Source organism: Meleagris gallopavo, chromosome 1 (assembly GCF_000146605.3).
Source record: "Meleagris gallopavo isolate NT-WF06-2002-E0010 breed Aviagen turkey brand Nicholas breeding stock chromosome 1, Turkey_5.1, whole genome shotgun sequence".
Lineage (NCBI taxonomy): Eukaryota > Metazoa > Chordata > Aves > Galliformes > Phasianidae > Meleagris > Meleagris gallopavo.
This window is the reverse complement of record NC_015011.2, coordinates 18,369,281-18,388,260: the sequence shown is the minus strand read 5'-3', so window position 1 is coordinate 18,388,260 and position 18,980 is coordinate 18,369,281. Positions and strand designations below refer to the sequence as shown.

The 18,980-nt window shown below is 37.6% G+C and overlaps 2 long non-coding RNA genes across 2 annotated transcripts; both read right to left on the bottom strand.

Moving 5' to 3' along the window:
* Nucleotides 1-970: 970 nt before the first annotated feature.
* Nucleotides 971-15,628, bottom strand: LOC104917596. Its single transcript, XR_004159559.1, has 3 exons — nt 9,070-15,628; nt 4,656-4,741; nt 971-3,099 (listed from the first exon to the last, which is right to left on the bottom strand). It is a non-coding gene; the product is annotated as an uncharacterized LOC104917596 (long non-coding RNA).
* Nucleotides 15,629-15,726: 98 nt separating this feature from the next.
* Nucleotides 15,727-18,972, bottom strand: LOC116216188. The gene is made up of 3 exons (XR_004159560.1): nt 18,542-18,972; nt 16,958-17,073; nt 15,727-16,836 (listed from the first exon to the last, which is right to left on the bottom strand). It is a non-coding gene; the product is annotated as an uncharacterized LOC116216188 (long non-coding RNA).
* Nucleotides 18,973-18,980: the final 8 nt, after the last annotated feature.

Genomic DNA, 18,980 nt, shown 5'->3' with positions numbered 1-18,980 from the left:
TCCAACCCCCCTGCCACAGGCAGGACCACCAACCTCCCCATTCAATACTAGACCAGGCTGCCCAGGACCTCATTCAACCTGGCCTTGAACACCTCCAGGGACTGGGCATCCACAACCTCTCTGGGTAGCCTGTTCCAGCACCTCACCACTCTCTCTGGAAAGAATTTCCCTCTGATATCCAACCTATATCTCCTCTCTCTCAACTTAAAACCATTTCCCCTTTTCCTGCTGTTATCTACCCTTTCAAAGAGTTGACTCCCCTCCTGTTTGTAGGCTCCCTTTAGGTACTGAAAAACTGCAGTGAGGTCACCCGCAGCCTTCTTTTCTCCAGGTTGAACAAGCCCAGCTCCCCCAGCCTGTCTTCGTAGGGGAGGTGCTCCAGTCCCCTGATCATCTTTCTGGCCTTCCTCTGAACCCTCTCCAACAGCTCTCTGTCTTTCTTGTACTGAGGGCTCCAGACTGGACACAGTACTCCAGCTGGGGCCTCACAAGAGCAGAGTAGATGGGGACAATCATCTGCTTGTCTCTGCTGGTCACCCCTCTTTTGATGGAGCCCAGGATACCATTTGCCTTCCGAGCTGCAAGGGCACATTGCTGGCTCTCATGTTAAGTTTTTCATCTATCAAGACCCCCAGGTTCTTCTCCACAGAATTATGTCTTATTGTCTCAGCTTGAATGCAAAAGACACTCTGTGCGATCATAATCTCAGCTCTGAGAATCACAAGGTTCACAACTGCATCAAAGATTGTGAAGAGGGCAGTTTAATGCATCTTTCCTCTGTTTTACCTCTAGATTAAATAAGATATCTGTATGAAGAACCAATAACCCTTGATACTATACTGGAAAGAACATTCCTAAGGAAGTCAAATAAATTAAAACATCAAACAATACATATCTGAGAAAAAAAAAAAACTCCACAAGAAAATGAGGAAAATTAAAAATAATAAAATAAACAAACAAAAAACCCCACCAAAATTAACCAAATAACAACAAAGAAAATCAGGTTTACTAGTCAGCAATTTCCTCACCCTTTGAAAGTCAAAAACATCTGCTACTGCTCTAACTGACATATTGGATAAGTTGATCATTTCTGACTACAGCAGTATCATCACCCAAGAGTATTTCCACCAAGCTCAGGGACATATGGATAGTCTGGATAATTAAATTGGGTTTAGGGAGCAGAATTTTTATAAGTAGAAGCTTACTGAAGACTTCAGATAAGTCTCTGGTAGCTCAGTTTTCATCTTTTTTAGATGGTGCATATGCAAGGCATTTTATGTCTCCAAGTGTTGTGTTTTGACAGCTCATAAACAAACTAGCTCAGTATTTCACCCTTATATTTTCCTGTATCAGTAATACAAAAGCATGCAGCTAATAGTAACTTGTTGCAAAGAGTGAAAGGACAACATCAGGCAGCGCTGGGGATAAGGCAGCAGCCCAGAGGTCAGGAGATTTAGGTCCTCTTTTTAGTCTTCGCCCTTAGCTTTTGCCCCTGTTTCTTTCTTCAGATGAGGAAGTTATTTGGAAAAAACAAAACAAAACAAAACAAAACAGCTGAAGAGTGGTAAGAATCCTTTCCTTATACAACATGTTAAGATTGCTTTTGCTACTAGAAATGAAGATCCATTAGGTGACCACCTAAAGGCTTTTACACAGTTATTTAGTCTATGATTTCCTAAATGCCATAGTATCTTACTACTTTGTTCCTCCTTGTCTAGGCTACTAAGACCAAACCTTGACTTATTGTTTAGCAGCATCAGGACCCCAGGCTTTGGAGTCTCCTTTTCTGGAGATACTCAAAAACTACCTGCACACTGTCCTGTGTAACCAACTGTAGGAGACCTGCATTAGCAGGAGGGTTGGACTAGGTGATCTCTAGAGGACCCTTCCAACCCCTACAAGACTATGATCTTGATGTCCCTTTGCTCACATCTATCTGCATTAGGGATGGATGAGCGAGATTTGAGATTTTAGGCCTAGTGGACAGAGTTGGCTGTGTGAAAATAACCTATTTTAACTCTTCATGAAGACATACAAGAACACCTTTTGTTCCAGTCATTCTTCTTGATTCCATCAAATGCATGGATCAGAAAGACTGTCCCAGCTTTAATACATTTTGGTATTCAAGCTACAGGATCTATGCAATACTAACATACCTACAGCAGTCAGTAAACAAGGTACGTCCTTACTAACTACTGTAGGTAGGTTCTTATTACATAGCCATGACAGTAACTGGGTATTGCACAAATTGATACGTTCTGCTCACAAAAAATGTTTAATATCTACTACAGCTTCTGCCTTTAGCTCTATATTCTTTTTTTTCAAGGCCATGTATCTGTTTCTTGCTGAGACACTTCCTACAGAGCACTGTCAAAAGACATAATTTTAAAGTAAATAATTTCTAAACAGGATAAATTTGCAGTACTTTATCAATTCATAGAAATATTGTTTTTAAGAGCTTACCCTAAATCACATGCACCTCATGCACTTCCCAGCAGGGAACCCTGACAAGGTTCCAAAGTTGTTGCTTAAGAAAACATTCAAGCTCTGAATTTATCAGAAGTGGTTTTATTTGCTTTAAGCCATCTTCTTACATTGCAAAATAAGTATTTATTAAATGGCAAGCATTTAACTTCAGGATTAACAAAAAGATTCTACTGCATTTGTTCTTGGAGTTGAAGGTAACACTGAGCTCCACATCACTCTTGTTGTCAGTCGATGTTTAATCTTGGAGACTGGCTACAGAATATAAGAGAGAAAATCCTTAAGGTGGCTAGATTTGTCAATACAGCCGTTTAAATCCCACCTTTTATTACTTTTTTTTTAAGTGAGTCTAATGATAGTCTTCTTCCTTCTAACTCCAAAGGCCACATTTTAAACTGTGCTGGAAAACAGGTACAAGTCATAAATTATCAAGTGACACTCTGTAGTATGTATTTCAGAGAGGACATTTAAATTATTACAGAGGTTATTTCTGTCCCACTAAATCCACACATTTAGTGCCCTCCCCAAACCCTTGCTCCACATGTAGGCTGTAACTCATGCCTTCTTATTTTGAGTCCCATCTCTAACACCACTTCTCAACCTGTTCTTCTGTGCCTAAAACAGAATAGTCAGAGTGAAAAACAGATTAACAGGAGTAGCTTTAGTATAGCAGAAATTATGATAGACAATAAGAAAAACAACAAGTGAGGTTGCAGCTATATGTTCTGTGGTTTCAAAAGACATTTGACAGGTCAAGAGCTGAAAGAAACAACTTCTGTCTTTCAGTAAATTTCATGAGTGAATTCTGGTAAATTCAAAAAGCTTAGAGTCCAATGAAGGCTATGGCAACCATAAATCCATGGGAATTGACATTCTGATTCAATGTGCCTTTCTTCCTGTTTGATACCCATTACAGTACCACTCAACATCCAGTTCCAGGGATTTTTTTGGTAAGAGTTTAGATTGACAATGCTATGTAGTCTAGCTTGCCAGGACACTGCTAGAACCTCTGGCAAAAGTATTCTAGCAATCTTTCTAAATGTCTGCTTTCAAAGTATATACATAACATCTTGTGATACAATCATATGCATACCTTGAAATAATTTCAAATATACAGGACCTTTGTCAAGACCTCTGCTTACTATCTAGACTTATCTGAAAGCTTTGATATGTTTTGGATTAAGCCACTTGTTAACAACAGGTTGAGTTAAGGATAAGTTATACTCTGAAAATGTCCTTGCACCTGTACTTTGAGGTCAGACTCTTAATCTTAATGGACAGTGCTTTGATAGGCTATCTCTAAGTATGTGTTCTTATGTGTCAGAGACTTTCAGAAAAAATACATAAATTTTCCAGGATAATTAGAAGTTAAAGTGTATTTTACTAGTCCAAATTTTATCATTTTAAACTACAGTTTAGTTTCTTATTATGTTTCAAAATCTTTACTTTGAAAAAACATTTTAAATACAGTCAGAACTTAATAATGAGGTAATCTGAATGTTCAAAAAGCATTTAAAATACCTAAAAAATGAACAGGAATATATTATGAGTTAGCTTAAAATTGGGAGTACTCTTTTGACTACCATTTATGTAATCAATACTACTCCTACATCTGAGCAACTCCAAAATTAGATAATAATTCCCAATATAAATAAGACCATAATTTTCCTTTGTTCTTATTATTTTCTCCATGAAACCATAGAACATTTCCTCACTTACAGAATCCCAGGAAGATCATCAGCAATTTTCAATGCTTTCAGATGACGTTTTATCATCAAGTGTCCCAAGCCTTCTATCAATAAGTACCAACTGCTTTGACAAGGAACAGAGAATGAAGAAGTGCTATGTGTATTCTTGGCCTAGCAAGAGCATTCCCTTGTTACCTACTATTATATGCGTATATATATATTCATAAATAATCATGCACATTTTGACAGCAGTTCATTTTTTTTCTCCCCTAGAAGACAGCTACAGAGAATCACTTTTTTCCTTGAAAACTTCCCGATTTGCAGTCTTAATTGATTTATGATCATGTCTTACCTTTGGTCATCATATCCCTTCTCCTTTCCCACCTACTGCTAATTAATCAATGGACATTTACATAAGAACCGTTCCAGCCTCCCTTAGGTCTTTTCACATATTTTTGTAGGTTTTCCTAAGGTAACACTTACCCCAATAGGCTGTGTTTGAAACTCTCTGAAGAAATGACTGTAGCATGATGTTATTCTACGTTAGACATTGAGAACAGTAAAAAGTCCTTACAAATGTTTCATTAGTAGGAAAAAAAAAAAGAAAAAAAAGGCTCAGTCAAAGCTTACACTTCTGTAACAGCACAGTTAATCAATTACAATCACCTAATTAAAAAAAAAAAAGAAAAAAGAAAAAAGCTTATTGATTTCTAGTATCCACAGAAGTACTTTCCATGATGTAACTCAATTACTGCTCTTGACTAGGAAGAAACAGTATAAAGCAGAGGGCAGTATTTATATTAGATTTCATGTTCTTCCACTTTTTTTTATTCCTAAAAATCATTCTCAAAAATTTTTCTTTGCAGGATGATGTTACCTGAACTTGCGATACTTAGCAATCTTCAACACTGAATTGGGCCACAAAAGGAAGCATCAAAGCCATAGAAGAAAAAATACTACTAATGTAAAGGACTATTGTCTTTCAAAGGTAATGCTGAAGCATACATAACCCCTTTTCCAGACTATTTTCCTAGAATAGGACAATTTTTGCCTCACTGTAACTGCATAAACATTAAGATTTTGGTCTAAGGTAGGTAGCTAGACTGCTCCTACAGTCAGTGCAGAGATATACATCTTTACAGGGTAATTCGTAGGCGTATAAAATATGTGCCCTAGGCTTTCCCTAAGTTTATGCAAAAAAAAAGAAAAAAAGAGAGAGAGAGAAAGACACTTCTAAAGTCCACATCTTCCACAAATGTGACGAGCTTGACTTCTTTCAATCGTGTTCTAAGATCTATAGGAAACTAGACTGAATAATGATCTGAACAGCAGTGTAAATTAGTTGTTCCAAAATAGTAACCGGAGAAACAAGAGTGTAACTTCAGTACAATTTAGATCATAGTTTGGCCTCTGGTGTTGAGTAACTCCCATGCTTTCAAATCGAAACAGTTTGCAAACCACCGAAACTGCAAGCCAAAACTTGCTAGGTTGGCATGTCATCAGAAGAGCTGTTGTGGGAAAGTGCTTAGGGAATATAAATCTGCCAATCTATCATTTTACTTGCAGTAAATCACATCTCTGTCTGTGGCCCTAATATTTATTTTGTTGCAGTAATGCAAATGGAAGGGATATTCTTGCCTAACGAGCTGAGTTGAACTAAAACCCCTTGATTTTTCTCAGGCTACATATTCCAAGATACCTGCTTTTATTACAAATATTCGATTCTGGTAAAATTCATTCTTTCCATTGAGAAGTCTTTCCATGGAAGAATAGTAAACAGCACAAAAAGTCTACAAAACTTAGTCTGCATATTTAATTCATTATAATACAACAAGGGCTTTTGGACAGCTCTTCTCCTATGTCTTGGCAGTATACAAACTATGCTCTGTTGCTTTAATACTTGAGTTTTGCAACGCTCCATATCTATTTGTTGTGCACCCTAGAGTCAGCTTAAAATATATAAAGCTTTCATCAAAGTTGGCTTCAATTTCTATTTCAAATTCTATTTCAGAGAAAAGCTTTACTTCCTTTTCAAAATTTATATATAGGTTTGTGCCTTAGGGGATTATTTGTAAGAACTGATGCTAATAATAAATCTGCGTAATTAGAAAATCTGTCTTCAATTCCAGCAAATTACTAAATCCCCTACTCCTTCACCTCCATTGAAAGATGAACTGCTTAGAAATGAAAGATTATTTACCTAAACAATTAAACTGCATATAGTGATACTATAGACAGAAAATAGTTTTTACTTCTCTTTGATTGTCCAGCTAGAATGCATTAACATAACTTATATACATTAAAGGTAAAATTTAGAATAGAGAAATGATCTACTAAAATACTGTTCTGAGGGGAAACAAACAAACAAACAAATAAATAAATAAATAAATTTATATAGAAGACAAAGATATTCTAACTACAATTCATTAAACAAATTTTCCAAATTATTGACTGTTTCCTTGCAGGTCAACTGGTAGGTCATCCCAGTGCAATGTCTGAGGAGGTTTCTCAAATTTATCAAATGCAAACTACCATACATAGCAGTGTACACAGTAATTAATCTGTTTTAAATGTGAAACAGTCTTGTATGCTATAACAGAGATTTGCATGAGAACACAGCAGTGTAAAACTGCATCTTTGGAAATCAGTAGGGGGATATCCATTTCAAAATATAACAATGAAGGAATATGTTTTTTCTGTTCCAAAATCCAAACTTCATGGAATGCAAGAGTCTGACTTAATGGTCCAAGGACTTAATAACTCCAGCAAGCATTGATTTATGTCATTGGGTGCCATTTTTTCCACATAAAGGAATTCAGTGCCACAACTTTGCTTCATATATACTTCTGTGTCAGATGCCACTTTGTCAGACTGTTCTTCTGCTGCCATCTGTCACACGGCAATGACATGTAATGGAATATTGGCAGGAAGGTTCAACCTCTACTGCTGTACCACCAAAATCCACCTCTGATGTCATGGGCCAACATCATAAGATGGGAGGTATTACCTTTGGAGCAGCCCTCATACTACTGAATTATAAAAAATCAGATTATATAGATTAAATGACTATTAACGGAAGGAAGTGATGAGTTCTAAACCAGAGAACTGTATAAATAATAAGTTGTTGATGCTTTTGAGAATGACTCAGGTCTCTTTCCCATATTATGCTTTAATACTGAGAAGAAAATATAATTAAAATGTAAGTACTGAGAAAAAGAAGATACAGACAGAGACTGCTCACATACAACATTGTGCTAAGAACCTGCTGAAGTGGAAAGATCATTGCAGCATTAATATACGGAGAAATCAGAGAAAAAGAATAGCAGAACCTTCATTCTGAGGAATAGCATGAGGAGAAGGAAAACATGGAAGAAGAAACCAAAAGTACAGTTCACAAGGTTCACAAAACCTCAAAACAAAACAACACAAGGTTTGCCTATCCCTTACCATTAGTCATCTATGAGAAATGTTCTGCCTTGACCTCTGATAAATCTTCTCAGCTGTAAAATTTCTCCCTCTGCTTTTGGATACTGTGCTCTCTGCCAAGCCGCTATACAAACTGATTTTGAGAATCTTTGTTCTAATTCTGAGTGAACACATTTCTGCCAAAAGAACAGGTGACTTCACTACTGAGGAGAAATGGAGAATGGAGAACACAATCTTCTCTATGTGCTACATGGGAACATAACTATATCCTGCAATAAACTAATTTCCATCAGCTACCACTGAAACCAGTAGCATGATTTATTTATTTACGTATTTATTAGTTTTACAACTGTGTTTTTTCCTAAAAGAAAAAAAAAAAAAGTCATATATTCTGGTAGCAGGAAGCATAGAAGTATACTGACAGCATTCCCAAGGAGAGTGACAATTTGCATTTGTTTTCATCCACCCACTCTCCCTACTCTGCTATTTTAGGGATTCTGAAAATCTGGAAGTGCTATAACAGACAAGGTCCAAGCAAAACAAATTTGTATGGGCTCATGACCCAGTTTCATGTACAAGGGTATTTACAGAGTTGATTTTCCTTTTCACCCACAGTTTTCAGAAACTAGCCTTTGGTTTTAGCTAATGTTGTACAATAAAGACAGTAAAGAGCTGTCTCACCCTGCAGGGATTTCTTAGGACAGAAGGAAACACATTGTTTCCTGAAGATCTTCATTTGCATTGGATGCACTGGGTGCAATTTATGACACTCTAAGCATAAAGCATATTTCTTTCTAGCATGAGCAGTCACATCTGGTAACTTGTCTGTAGGGGAGATGCAGGTTTGGTTACAGTTTTTGTATGCCTATGCCTTTGAAACACCTCCAGGAGATGGAACCTGCACATTCTTGAAAACAGCAGTTGAAATCCTGGATTGTCAAAGGCAAACTACACAGAAAATCTGGAATAAAGTGAAAGGTGACAGTTTATTTCTAAATAAACAAGGGACAGGTTAATATAAGAATTTTCCTTTAACATCATGTTTCCTCTTAAGGAAATAGATTTTTGCAGACATGATACAATGTTTACCATTTTTCCTCCTTAGTCTTTCTTCTAAAGGTATTAGAAAGCAACCTGATATCAAACCTCATTAGTGCTAACTTAGAAACTCTCCAAAGCTGCTTTATATCCCAGCTCAGTAATAATGAGAAAGGGTGGAGTCACATACTATTTGAACAACAAAGCAAACTTCAAGCTATGATAAATAAATGCCTGAAAGAAAACACCCTGACTCCACCTTTGTCTGATTCAAATTAAAAATACCAGTTTCAGCCAAACCACAAATACACACATCCACACACACATGCATACAAACAGTGCTGTTCTAAATTCCATGATTTGATGACTGAAACAGGTGAATTACTGCAGCAGAAAAAATACTGTCCTTTGAATAAGAATTTGCAATACTTACCAAAATGTATCTTTATGTATTTATTTGCTGAACAGTTGAAAATTTTCAAAAATGAAAGCTTTGAAAATTATGATCTCAACTTTTTCTTAAAATCTGCTTCTGGGCTTGAAGAAGATGGTCCTTGAATACTGATGAGCTGTCTTGGGCCCCTGTTCCCTCCAGCGCTTTCTCCCATGTCAACCTGCCAAGCGGTTCCCTGAAGAGTTCAACATCTGTACTCCTGAAGTCCAGAGTAGCAGGCTTGCTGCACACCCTTTTTGAAATCCTAAGGATTTTGAACTCCACAATTTCCTGGTCACTACAGCCAAGCTGGCCTTGAGCTTCACATTACTCACCAGCCCCTCCTCATTGGTGAGGACAAGGTCCAGCATAGCACCTTTCCTCATGGGTTCCTGTACTACTTGGAGGATGAAGTTATCATCAACACATTCCAGGAATCTCTTTGAATTCTGGCGCACTGCTGTGTTGTCCCTCCAACACATATCAGGGTGGTTGAAGTCCCCCATGAGGACTATGTTTTATGAATGTGAAGCTGCTCCTATCTGTAGAGGGCCTCATCCACTTGGTCTTTCTGATCAGGCAAACTGTAGCAGACCTCCACTACAACGTCTCCTTCCTCTCCCTCCCCTTTAACCCTAACCTATAAGCTCTACGTCAGCTTCCCATCTATCCCCAGGCAAAGCTCCATGGACTCCGAGTGGTCACTGATGCAGAGGGCAACACTTGCTCCCCTTCTTCCTTGCCCATCTTTCCTGAAGAGTTTATACCCACCTATTCCTACATTTCAGTTGTGAGAGATGTTCCACCATGTCTCAGTGATATCAGTCATGTCAACAGGCCAAGTCATTGAAGATTCTGTCTTCCAAAAGAAAAGGCTTGATGAATTAGAGATGTTTAGAACCACGGCAGGAAGTGGAAGAGATACAAATAGGTAGGAGTGACCTAAAGGAATAGTGGCTCAACAAGAGATTTCAACAAAGGGTAAAGAGATGTGTTTCTGAGATCATCTCCTTCTTAGGCAAGCATGAGTGTCAGCTCAAAGGTGAAAAGAAAAACATACTGCCAACAATGGAGGGCTGAACCGCAATAGCTCTGATTTAATCTCTTGCTTTCACTAAATAATACTTAAAGATTTGGTTCTATAGCAACTCAAGTAAACCTAATCATTGACTTTCTGCCTTTACTTGGCTGCTCCTGATCAGTTTTGGTGTTTGACAGATACTCAGTTTCTCAGAGCACAAGACTTCAGGGCATATCTGTAAACAGTCTAGCTATCTTAGGCTTCACTTGGAGAGCTCAAGCCAGTAAATACCCCAAAGTCTGTGCAGAAAACTGTCTTCACACCATGTCCATGTTCTTTTGCTTTCACACATTCTGCATTTTTTTCACAAACTCCACAGAATCTGAAAGTAACACAACTCTCTTCTTCATTACAATAGTACAATTAGGATGAGTCGTGTTTCCATGCATCTGTAGACAGAACTATCTCAGGAAGTTTCAATATACTATCTTTTATCCTTCTGCTTTCAGACAGAATAAAAGTAAGTTCATGCTTTTGACAGAACCAAATGACTCTTTCAGCAAGACCAAAAACTGTGGGGAAATGCCACCTTACTGTGACACAAAGTTATCCAGGAGATCTGTTTTGTTGTTTGTTTTTGTTTGTTTGTGTTTTTGTTTGTTTGGTTGTTTGTTGTTCTTGCAAAATAGTTACATCTCTGGGATGTTCATCTGTCCCACTATCTCCACAGGTTAGAGATATCCTGTTTGCTGATGCAGCAGTTCATGCAGCAATTCACTATAAAAGCAGGCATACCAGGAACCATCAGAATCAAAAACAATATAAGATTTTACATTTACAATAAAAATCCTGAAGTACTAGCCATGGTCTGTAGTGGCTTCTTGGTCCATTAGAATACAATGCTTTAGGATATGAAGACATACTGTAGGCATGTATCTAGAGGATTCAGAAAACAAAGACTCCTGGCATGTTGTTTCTTTAAGAAAGAAGCAGTAAGCCTCCCACCTCTGTACACAAAGTAGCAGATGCATGCAATATTAGTCTGGTGGCCTAGGTAAATATCCTCAAACATATACCTTTTACACAGTTTAGTTTAAGGAATTGTACTTTACAAAAGTAATTTAGATCTTCTATTTCACAAGAAACTTGACCTGCCATGACATGATATGGAAATAAATGGCATGGTATGCAATACAGCACTGTCTCACTGCTTGTTCTTTTTGACTACAGTCAGATTATGAAGCATTAGTATTTAGATTTCAATTACAGATACACTATCTTCAGCCCATCTACTGCACACATTTTCAAAATGCATGAATTTATCATTAAGTTTCTCACATTTGACTTTCTTTATAGTAATATAGACAGTAGGTTGCTCTGAAAGTAATGCCTCCTATATTTCCATGGAAACTACAACAAAGAATACAGTAACTCTACTTGCTAGAAGAAATTCTCAGCTCCAAACACTATTTTTCAGCATAGTCACCACGATTAGCTATGCACTCTCACCAGTGATGAACAAGGACCTACATGCCATGCTCATAAAACTCTCCGCACTAGCGGAGGTGATCCACTGTCACTGTCGTCACTGATGAAAGACACCACACATCACCCATCACCTCACTGTTATCACATCCACTTTGACTCTTCCAAACAAGTGTCAATGAATGTCAATAGTGTATAGAGGAGTCTGATGGCAGACATTGCTTCATATGCACTTTCATGTCAAGGGCCATTTTGCCCCTCTGCACTGTATTTGGATAGCAGCATTTTACCAGTTACACAAATACCTCTTCTTTGGTTGCTGGTGGCACATAATGAAAGTAATATAGAAAGATAGAAAATATGTAATTAGATACAAGAAATAATAAGATACAAGGAATAATAAGTATACCTGCATCACTCTTAAGCAGGCATGCAGGACATGATCACAGGACATTTCTAAGCAAAAGGGGAAGGGCTGAAGAATGCTAAGTTTTCAGTTGAATATCCTGGAAGTCCAGCAGAGCTAACCAGTTAATACAACTTCATTGTGATGGACTTATTCTGGCTCAGTAACATAAACAGTCCTGAGAACAATGTCAAGATACATCCTAGATTGCTCTAGTGTAAATGGGCTGTTATCACCCACAGATAAAGCATTCTACACCCAGACTCTCATAAATATTTTATACCTTTTGTACACAAGCATCTGGGGGGATTAGGTGAGGCTTTATTTACAGCCCTGAGCATGGATTTGCTTCTATTCACTCCTTTACTTTGAGTTCCTGCCTTCAGCCTGAAAGTGAGAGAGTACAGGCTGCCTTCTTGTGTTTTCTCCTGTGGCTCATGCATCTAATATTTCAGAAAACAACATACCAAAGACTTTTACACAAGAAGATGACAAAGTAGATAATAACAAATGACAAAAGACTCACATAACATTCACATCATTCTTGAACAGCAGTAGAAAGCCAATAGATACGTAGACAGACATTGACATCCAAAATAATAACATATATTGGAATTATCTCCTAATTGCCCACAGCTACTAACAGAATATTTAGGCCCCTCCCCACTTATATTCAATACTAGTAAATTCCATGTCCAGTCTCACAAATAAAGCATACACAGAAACATAACAAAAGATAAAATGGCTAAAATACTCAAAATGGACCTATCATCTTGGATGGCTTCTGTTGTTCAGTTTTGCTATCTTTTCTTACTTCTCCTGTGTACCGATCAGACATGGGAGACTTGCCAGCTTGAAATATGAATCATTTCATCCTTTCAGATAACATAAAAGTTAAATTGTAGAGTATTTTTTTGTTAATTTTTAACATTTAGGAAGCAATTAAATAAATAAAGAGTTAAATAAATAAATAAAAACTAGATACACTGATTAACATAACATAAGCCAAAGCAAACTTTACAAAGTTCATGGAAACACAATAGAAAGGGAAAAAAATAAGATCATAAAATTAGTATATGGCTACTGATAAGATATACAGAAAAATGTCCTTTGATCACAGAGTCATATGTGGTTTATGGTACATACCTTAGTTATCTATGAATAAAACACTGAGCAAGGACAGTCAGTAAGTTTCTAATTATAGCATAAATGTTGCAGTGCCTTCAGCTGAGCTTTGATCAAAAATCATTTAATGATATCCATACCTTCCCATTTTTTAACTTCATGAATTCTGATTTTATGAGTGTATTAACCAAGCAGGTATCAACCTTATGTATATGTTAAATGGATTTTTTTCTTCTCATAGGCTTGATCTGCACTTGAAAAATAAAAAGTGTGGCCTATGCTGACAAGAGTAATTATTCTTACAGAAAAATATACATAACCTTCTTTTCCATATGAACTTCTGGTGTCAATTACATGCATTAGCATAGTAATCAAGATCTTTTGTAAAAATATCTATGGATATTCCTAATGAAAGCAGCAGTGACTTGTGACAGTTCTAGAAGAGACTGCATGTGAAAAGCACGTGTAGGACTGTGGTTTCACTAGTTAATAATTACATTCCTTTAGCTTAGCCAAGATCAGGAATGCTGAAAGCTTGTCCATCAGAAAGCTGAGACACACTCACTCAAAGTAATCTGATGGTTCCCTCCTGTACGTGGTTCAAAGTACAGATTTTATTTATGTAATTACAGTAGAGTTAACTTTAGAGTAACTTTAGAGCAATGTAAAAACAGCAGGAAAAGTATGAATTCTTCTACACTGTTCATGCACTCCTCATCCAGGAGCATTTTTGCCATAAAAATGCTTCAAAATTTAAGTTCCAAAGTGCATCCACCTATTACACTTAAGGAGGCGAAATTCATCATGTCCACATAGCAACCACAATCGTTTTTAACAATTATACAATGAAATCTCCCACCCACATCACAGCACATCACTATCCACTCTAAGCCTATTTTTAGAAGTTAGTAGCAAAAGACCTTACGAGGTGGTATTATAATTTTGATTTAAATTTAGTGTCAAAACTCAAGGCATCAAGTGAAGACATTTCCAACCATTGATTCCCTCTGAAAACAACTCTTTTTGCAAGTTGCCACTGATATATATAATCATCATCACTGAAAATCATTTAAATTCTTCTGCCTGTTCTCAAGTATAAAAAGCCACATTAGTGGCTGCCACTGACTTGGAATTAGTTTATGGTAAAAAAATCCTGAATTATTTTATTGCAAACACAGCAATGTGACTTTTGGATCAGGTCACAGATCCAATAGAATTATATATAGCTAAGATGTTCATAGTTCAGCTAAGGTTTTTGTATATTTACATTTCACATTCCAAAATTTTCATACAATAATTTTGAAAGAAGAAGGTAGAACAAAACCCAGTTCGATCTTTAACACTGATTTAAAACTAAAGACAGATGCAGAAGCAATGTTCTTTTTCTTCAGCTCATACTGAGAATCTTAAGAGATCATCTGTTCCAGTGTTTCTCTAACTTTAATTGAAGGATTCCCTATTGACCTACTTGCTACTTATTACGTACATAGGATTTGTTATTTTCACTGGTACATAGGTTGCAGGTTGAAAAATAATCATCCCATGTTTTTATTCAACTGAACAAAACATTGGCATCAATTTTTCACATTATTATAGCATTTTAATTATAACACTACTGAAACAAGGAGAATTAAATCAGCCAAATGTAGGACTTTGTTAAGAACTGCCTTACTATACAAACTGTGTAATCCAGCACACTGGATCTCTCTATACAAAGGCTCGAGGGCAGGCAGAGGTGGACTATCTCCTCCTTACTAATATTACTTATTCACTAATTTCCCAGTATCAGTACCAATTCACTCTAATCAACAGAAATTTGGTTTCCACCTTGAAACCTGAGACCTAATAGCCCTTCTTTTATTTTTATCATTCAACCATATCTCTTGAATATTCTTGTTATCCCTAAAAATGCAATACTCTTTTTAATCTTGTTGCATTCTTGGCCTTTGTGATTTGGCAGTGAATTCCATACTCTAATTACAAGTTTTATAAGTAGAGGTAATTATAGCTTGTATTTTATCAGTTTTGAATGTTACTTTTTAATTTTCCTTGATGTTCCTGTGCTTACGTTAGATGACAGAGAACACAGTCATCTAATCTACTGTACCTAGACAATTATTCTACTGCATACCCTTTTTTAACATCCTCTGAGGTTAGAAAAAAAACCCTAATCTTTGAAAACAGATTTTTTTTTCATATCCTTAATCATCCTCATTACTCTTTCTTGATCTCCCTTTAGTTCTTCCATACACTTTGTGAAATGAGGAAAACAGCTGCTGAGCTTGTGCAGTCTCTGTACGGAACACAACGTGCCACGTGTGTAATCGTGAAAGATGAGATCCTGAAAACTCAGTTCTATGGAGACCCTAGCTCCTTCAGCCATAAGTACAAATGCTGGAGAGACTTTCCAGCCAGACTTCCCTTGACAAATTTCCATGGTAAATGACACAAATTCTGCATCAAATCTATAAATTGTTTTCACATATGAACATATCTTCTTGACTTAATTTATAGAGGACTAAGTTTACCTTCTGTTATCCCCCTTCACTTTGCTTCTATAGTTGGTTTATTCCAGTTCCTAATCTAGGAAGCTCTTCCTGTGTGAAACAGCTATCACATATGAGAGAGAAATTAATTAATTAATTAAGTTTCTAGACTGTGATGGTACAAGGTTATTTCTTAACATTTTCCCGAATAAACAAAAACCAAAATAAATAAAGCCTCACATTTTAACACCTGGTTTCTAGATCTTGTGTTCTGCTTGAAAGTCCTACCAGTTTTTCAACATTCTTTTGACTGTTCCCCAGTTCTAAATAATGCTGTAACAAATGGGTTATATTTGTGTACTCTTAAATTAGTGCTCTGCTGATAAAAGGTCAATATTCATCCCCATAGAGTCTTCATCAAATACTTGCACGCAGGTGTTTATTTCTGAAAGGATTCCAATAGAGTTGTCCATCCTTATCACACTTCACCACAGCACTGAATATTGAAAGGCTATTTCTACTGGCAAGATCTGCTCCCAGGCCTTCCAGACCTCCATAACAAGTAGCAAAGTTCAAGCTAGTGGCTAAATAAATAGACTGCCAGCAAATGTCATGCAAGGCTGCTCTATATCCATTTTTCAGGCCACAGCGGTCAGCAGAGGTTCCTGATAATTATAAAAATGTAGTGTCTGTCATAGAAAATGGCAAGGATGATCTAGGTGACTACAGTCTGAACAACCTTACCGCAATCTGTGGGAAAATTATGGAGCAAGTACTCAGAGAAACCATTCTCATTCATACAATGACAATGTGACTGAGAATGGTCATCTTGAACTTACCAAGAGCAAACTGTGTTTTATCACACTGATTGCCTTCTACAATTAAATTACATGCTGTCTGAGAGAGATGGAGAAGTTAGTGTTGTCTTTCTTGTCTTCAGAAAGACTTTTGAAAGTGTTCTTGCAACCAGACTGGGAGATATAGGCTCGATAGGTGGACTACAAGGTTAGTTAAAAACTGAGCAGTTCACTGACTCAAAGAGTAGTTAACAACTGTTTGAAGTCCAATTAGCAGGTGATTCCCAGTGGCAATCCCTGGGAGGAAGACTGGGGATAGTATGACCTGAATGATAAGATCTTTAGGAAGTACAGGGTAAAATCAAATCAAGGGGAGGCTGTGAGAATATTGTAGAGAAGAGCTCCTATTCTAGAAGACTTCCACAGACTGAAGGAGATAAATCTGTCCTGAAATTGTAAAAATATGAATATTAGTGCAGGCTGAGACTAACGGTTCTACAGGACAGAACCCAGTGGACAACAAAATGAACAAAGTCAGCAGTGTGTCCTTGCAGCAATGAATACTAACCACATCTTGGACTGCATTAGCAAGACCATAGCCAGCAGGTCGAGGGACATGATTACTGCACTCTGTTCAGCACGTATAAAGCCACATCTGGAGCACTGTGTTCAGCTTACTTTTGCCTGAAATAAAAGAGAGATTGAAAAGAGTCAAGGAAGGGTCACGAAGATGACTAAAAGCTTTGAGTATCTCGTGTATTCAGATACTCAGAGGCTGAGGGACCTGAAGATGTCAATATTATTAACTTTAGTGGACTTTTACTACTACAGCATTCCTTGTGGTTACATTATGCAAACAGACACATTTTGGTAGGCCCATCTTGAGAATCTACAATAGTTACAGGCATACATAAGAGCATGTTAACATCACCAGTGAAATATCAGATGTGCCACAATGTGCCGCAGCAAACTTTGATCTGGGTTCCACAGATATTAGAAGATAGCTACAGATGGTACTGTCTCTGTGCTGCAAGCAGAAACTCTGGTGGAATTTCCATACTTCTATGTTTGAGGAACTCATATGAGTTCAGGGACCCTTGCACAGAAAAAAAATGATTTGCACATCAAAGAGCTAACTGGCATCCTACCCATGAACATTTTCCATATATAGTTGCAAAGCCACTGCTCAAGAGGCCAAAAAGAGTTTGTAAAATATTTCTGCAGCCATAATTGTTTAGGACCACTGAACTGCATGTTCCAAGCCAGATCAAAAGGAGCACCACAAACCCATAAAAAGCTTATGTGAAAAGACAGGGTAAATTCCAAGTCTGGGATCCATCTGTAATTCTGTCAAACCAAGAGTCCTTGTAACTGTATACAAATTAAATGTCTGTCTGCCAAAAATTACGTGAACAAAGAACAAATACCCCCTTATCTTTTTTATTTATTTATTTTATTTTTACAGTAACTACCTTGTTTTCTTTAATGTTAACATAACACAGTTATATCGTTGTGAAAGCACAGATCAGATTAGGAGTTATACCAATACCAGATATCAATCATGGTCTTATTTAACAATTTTATTCAAACAGATGTGTAAAGGTATGTTATATAGAGCTGAAGAAGATGAAGCTTAAACACAAGAGGATTTTGAGGAAACTCCAAATTATTTTCTTGAACGTCGCAAGGCAAAGAAATCACTGACCTACAATAGCCTGATAATGCAAAGATGGATGAACAAAATTGCAAAAGCAATTAGAGTGAAAAAGGCCTTGCATTTTACATTTGGAGACTAGTTTTGCATATTTTTTGGTGCATATAACACTATCTGAAGAAACCTAAAAATTTCTTTCACGTGACTAGAGATAGCCAAAAGGCAAGTTTTCTAACAAAAAAAAGAAAAAGGTATTTTTTGCTGTAACTGCTATTTTTTTTTAGTTAACAATTAAAAGAAAAAAACACAATCTTCCTAATTCCTTAATCTGCCCAGTAAATTGAATGGGTTTCCTCTGCAACCACTACATTGTGTGAAAGGTACTGTTACAGTCCCGCTGATCTAGCTCCAACAAACAGTCTGGGACACAAAGGGCTGAAAATATGCCACAAAACATGACCTTTCCATCAGCTGGTCTGATCTAATAACAGACATTACCTCTCCCTAGAAACCTTCACTTTGTTTATAGAGATGGGGCACTGTTATCAGGGAACGCCAACTGCCAGGCTGTCCCCGTGCCCGGAATGGAAGAACCGTCAGGTCCTGAAGTGATTGTCCAAAAATATCCTCACTTTAGGGATCCCCGTGCAACACAGTGCCTCTGGCCTCACTATTTCCAACGGGGGCACGCCAGTTGTTCCCACTAACTGCTGCTGCTGGGTCCAAACTGGGCAACATGCTGACCCATGCCAGCGATCCCCCTGAGCTGCGCAGTCTCCCCACACCGATGCTGAAGGCCGCGCCGGAAGCAGCCGTTAAGGGTACCGCTTTGGGCACGAGGGCCAAACCCCTCAGGCACATCGCGAAGGGCCCTCGGAGGAGCCCGGAGGCACCGGAGGACACCGCGCAGCCGCCTGGAGGCCGCCGGCCCGCCGCC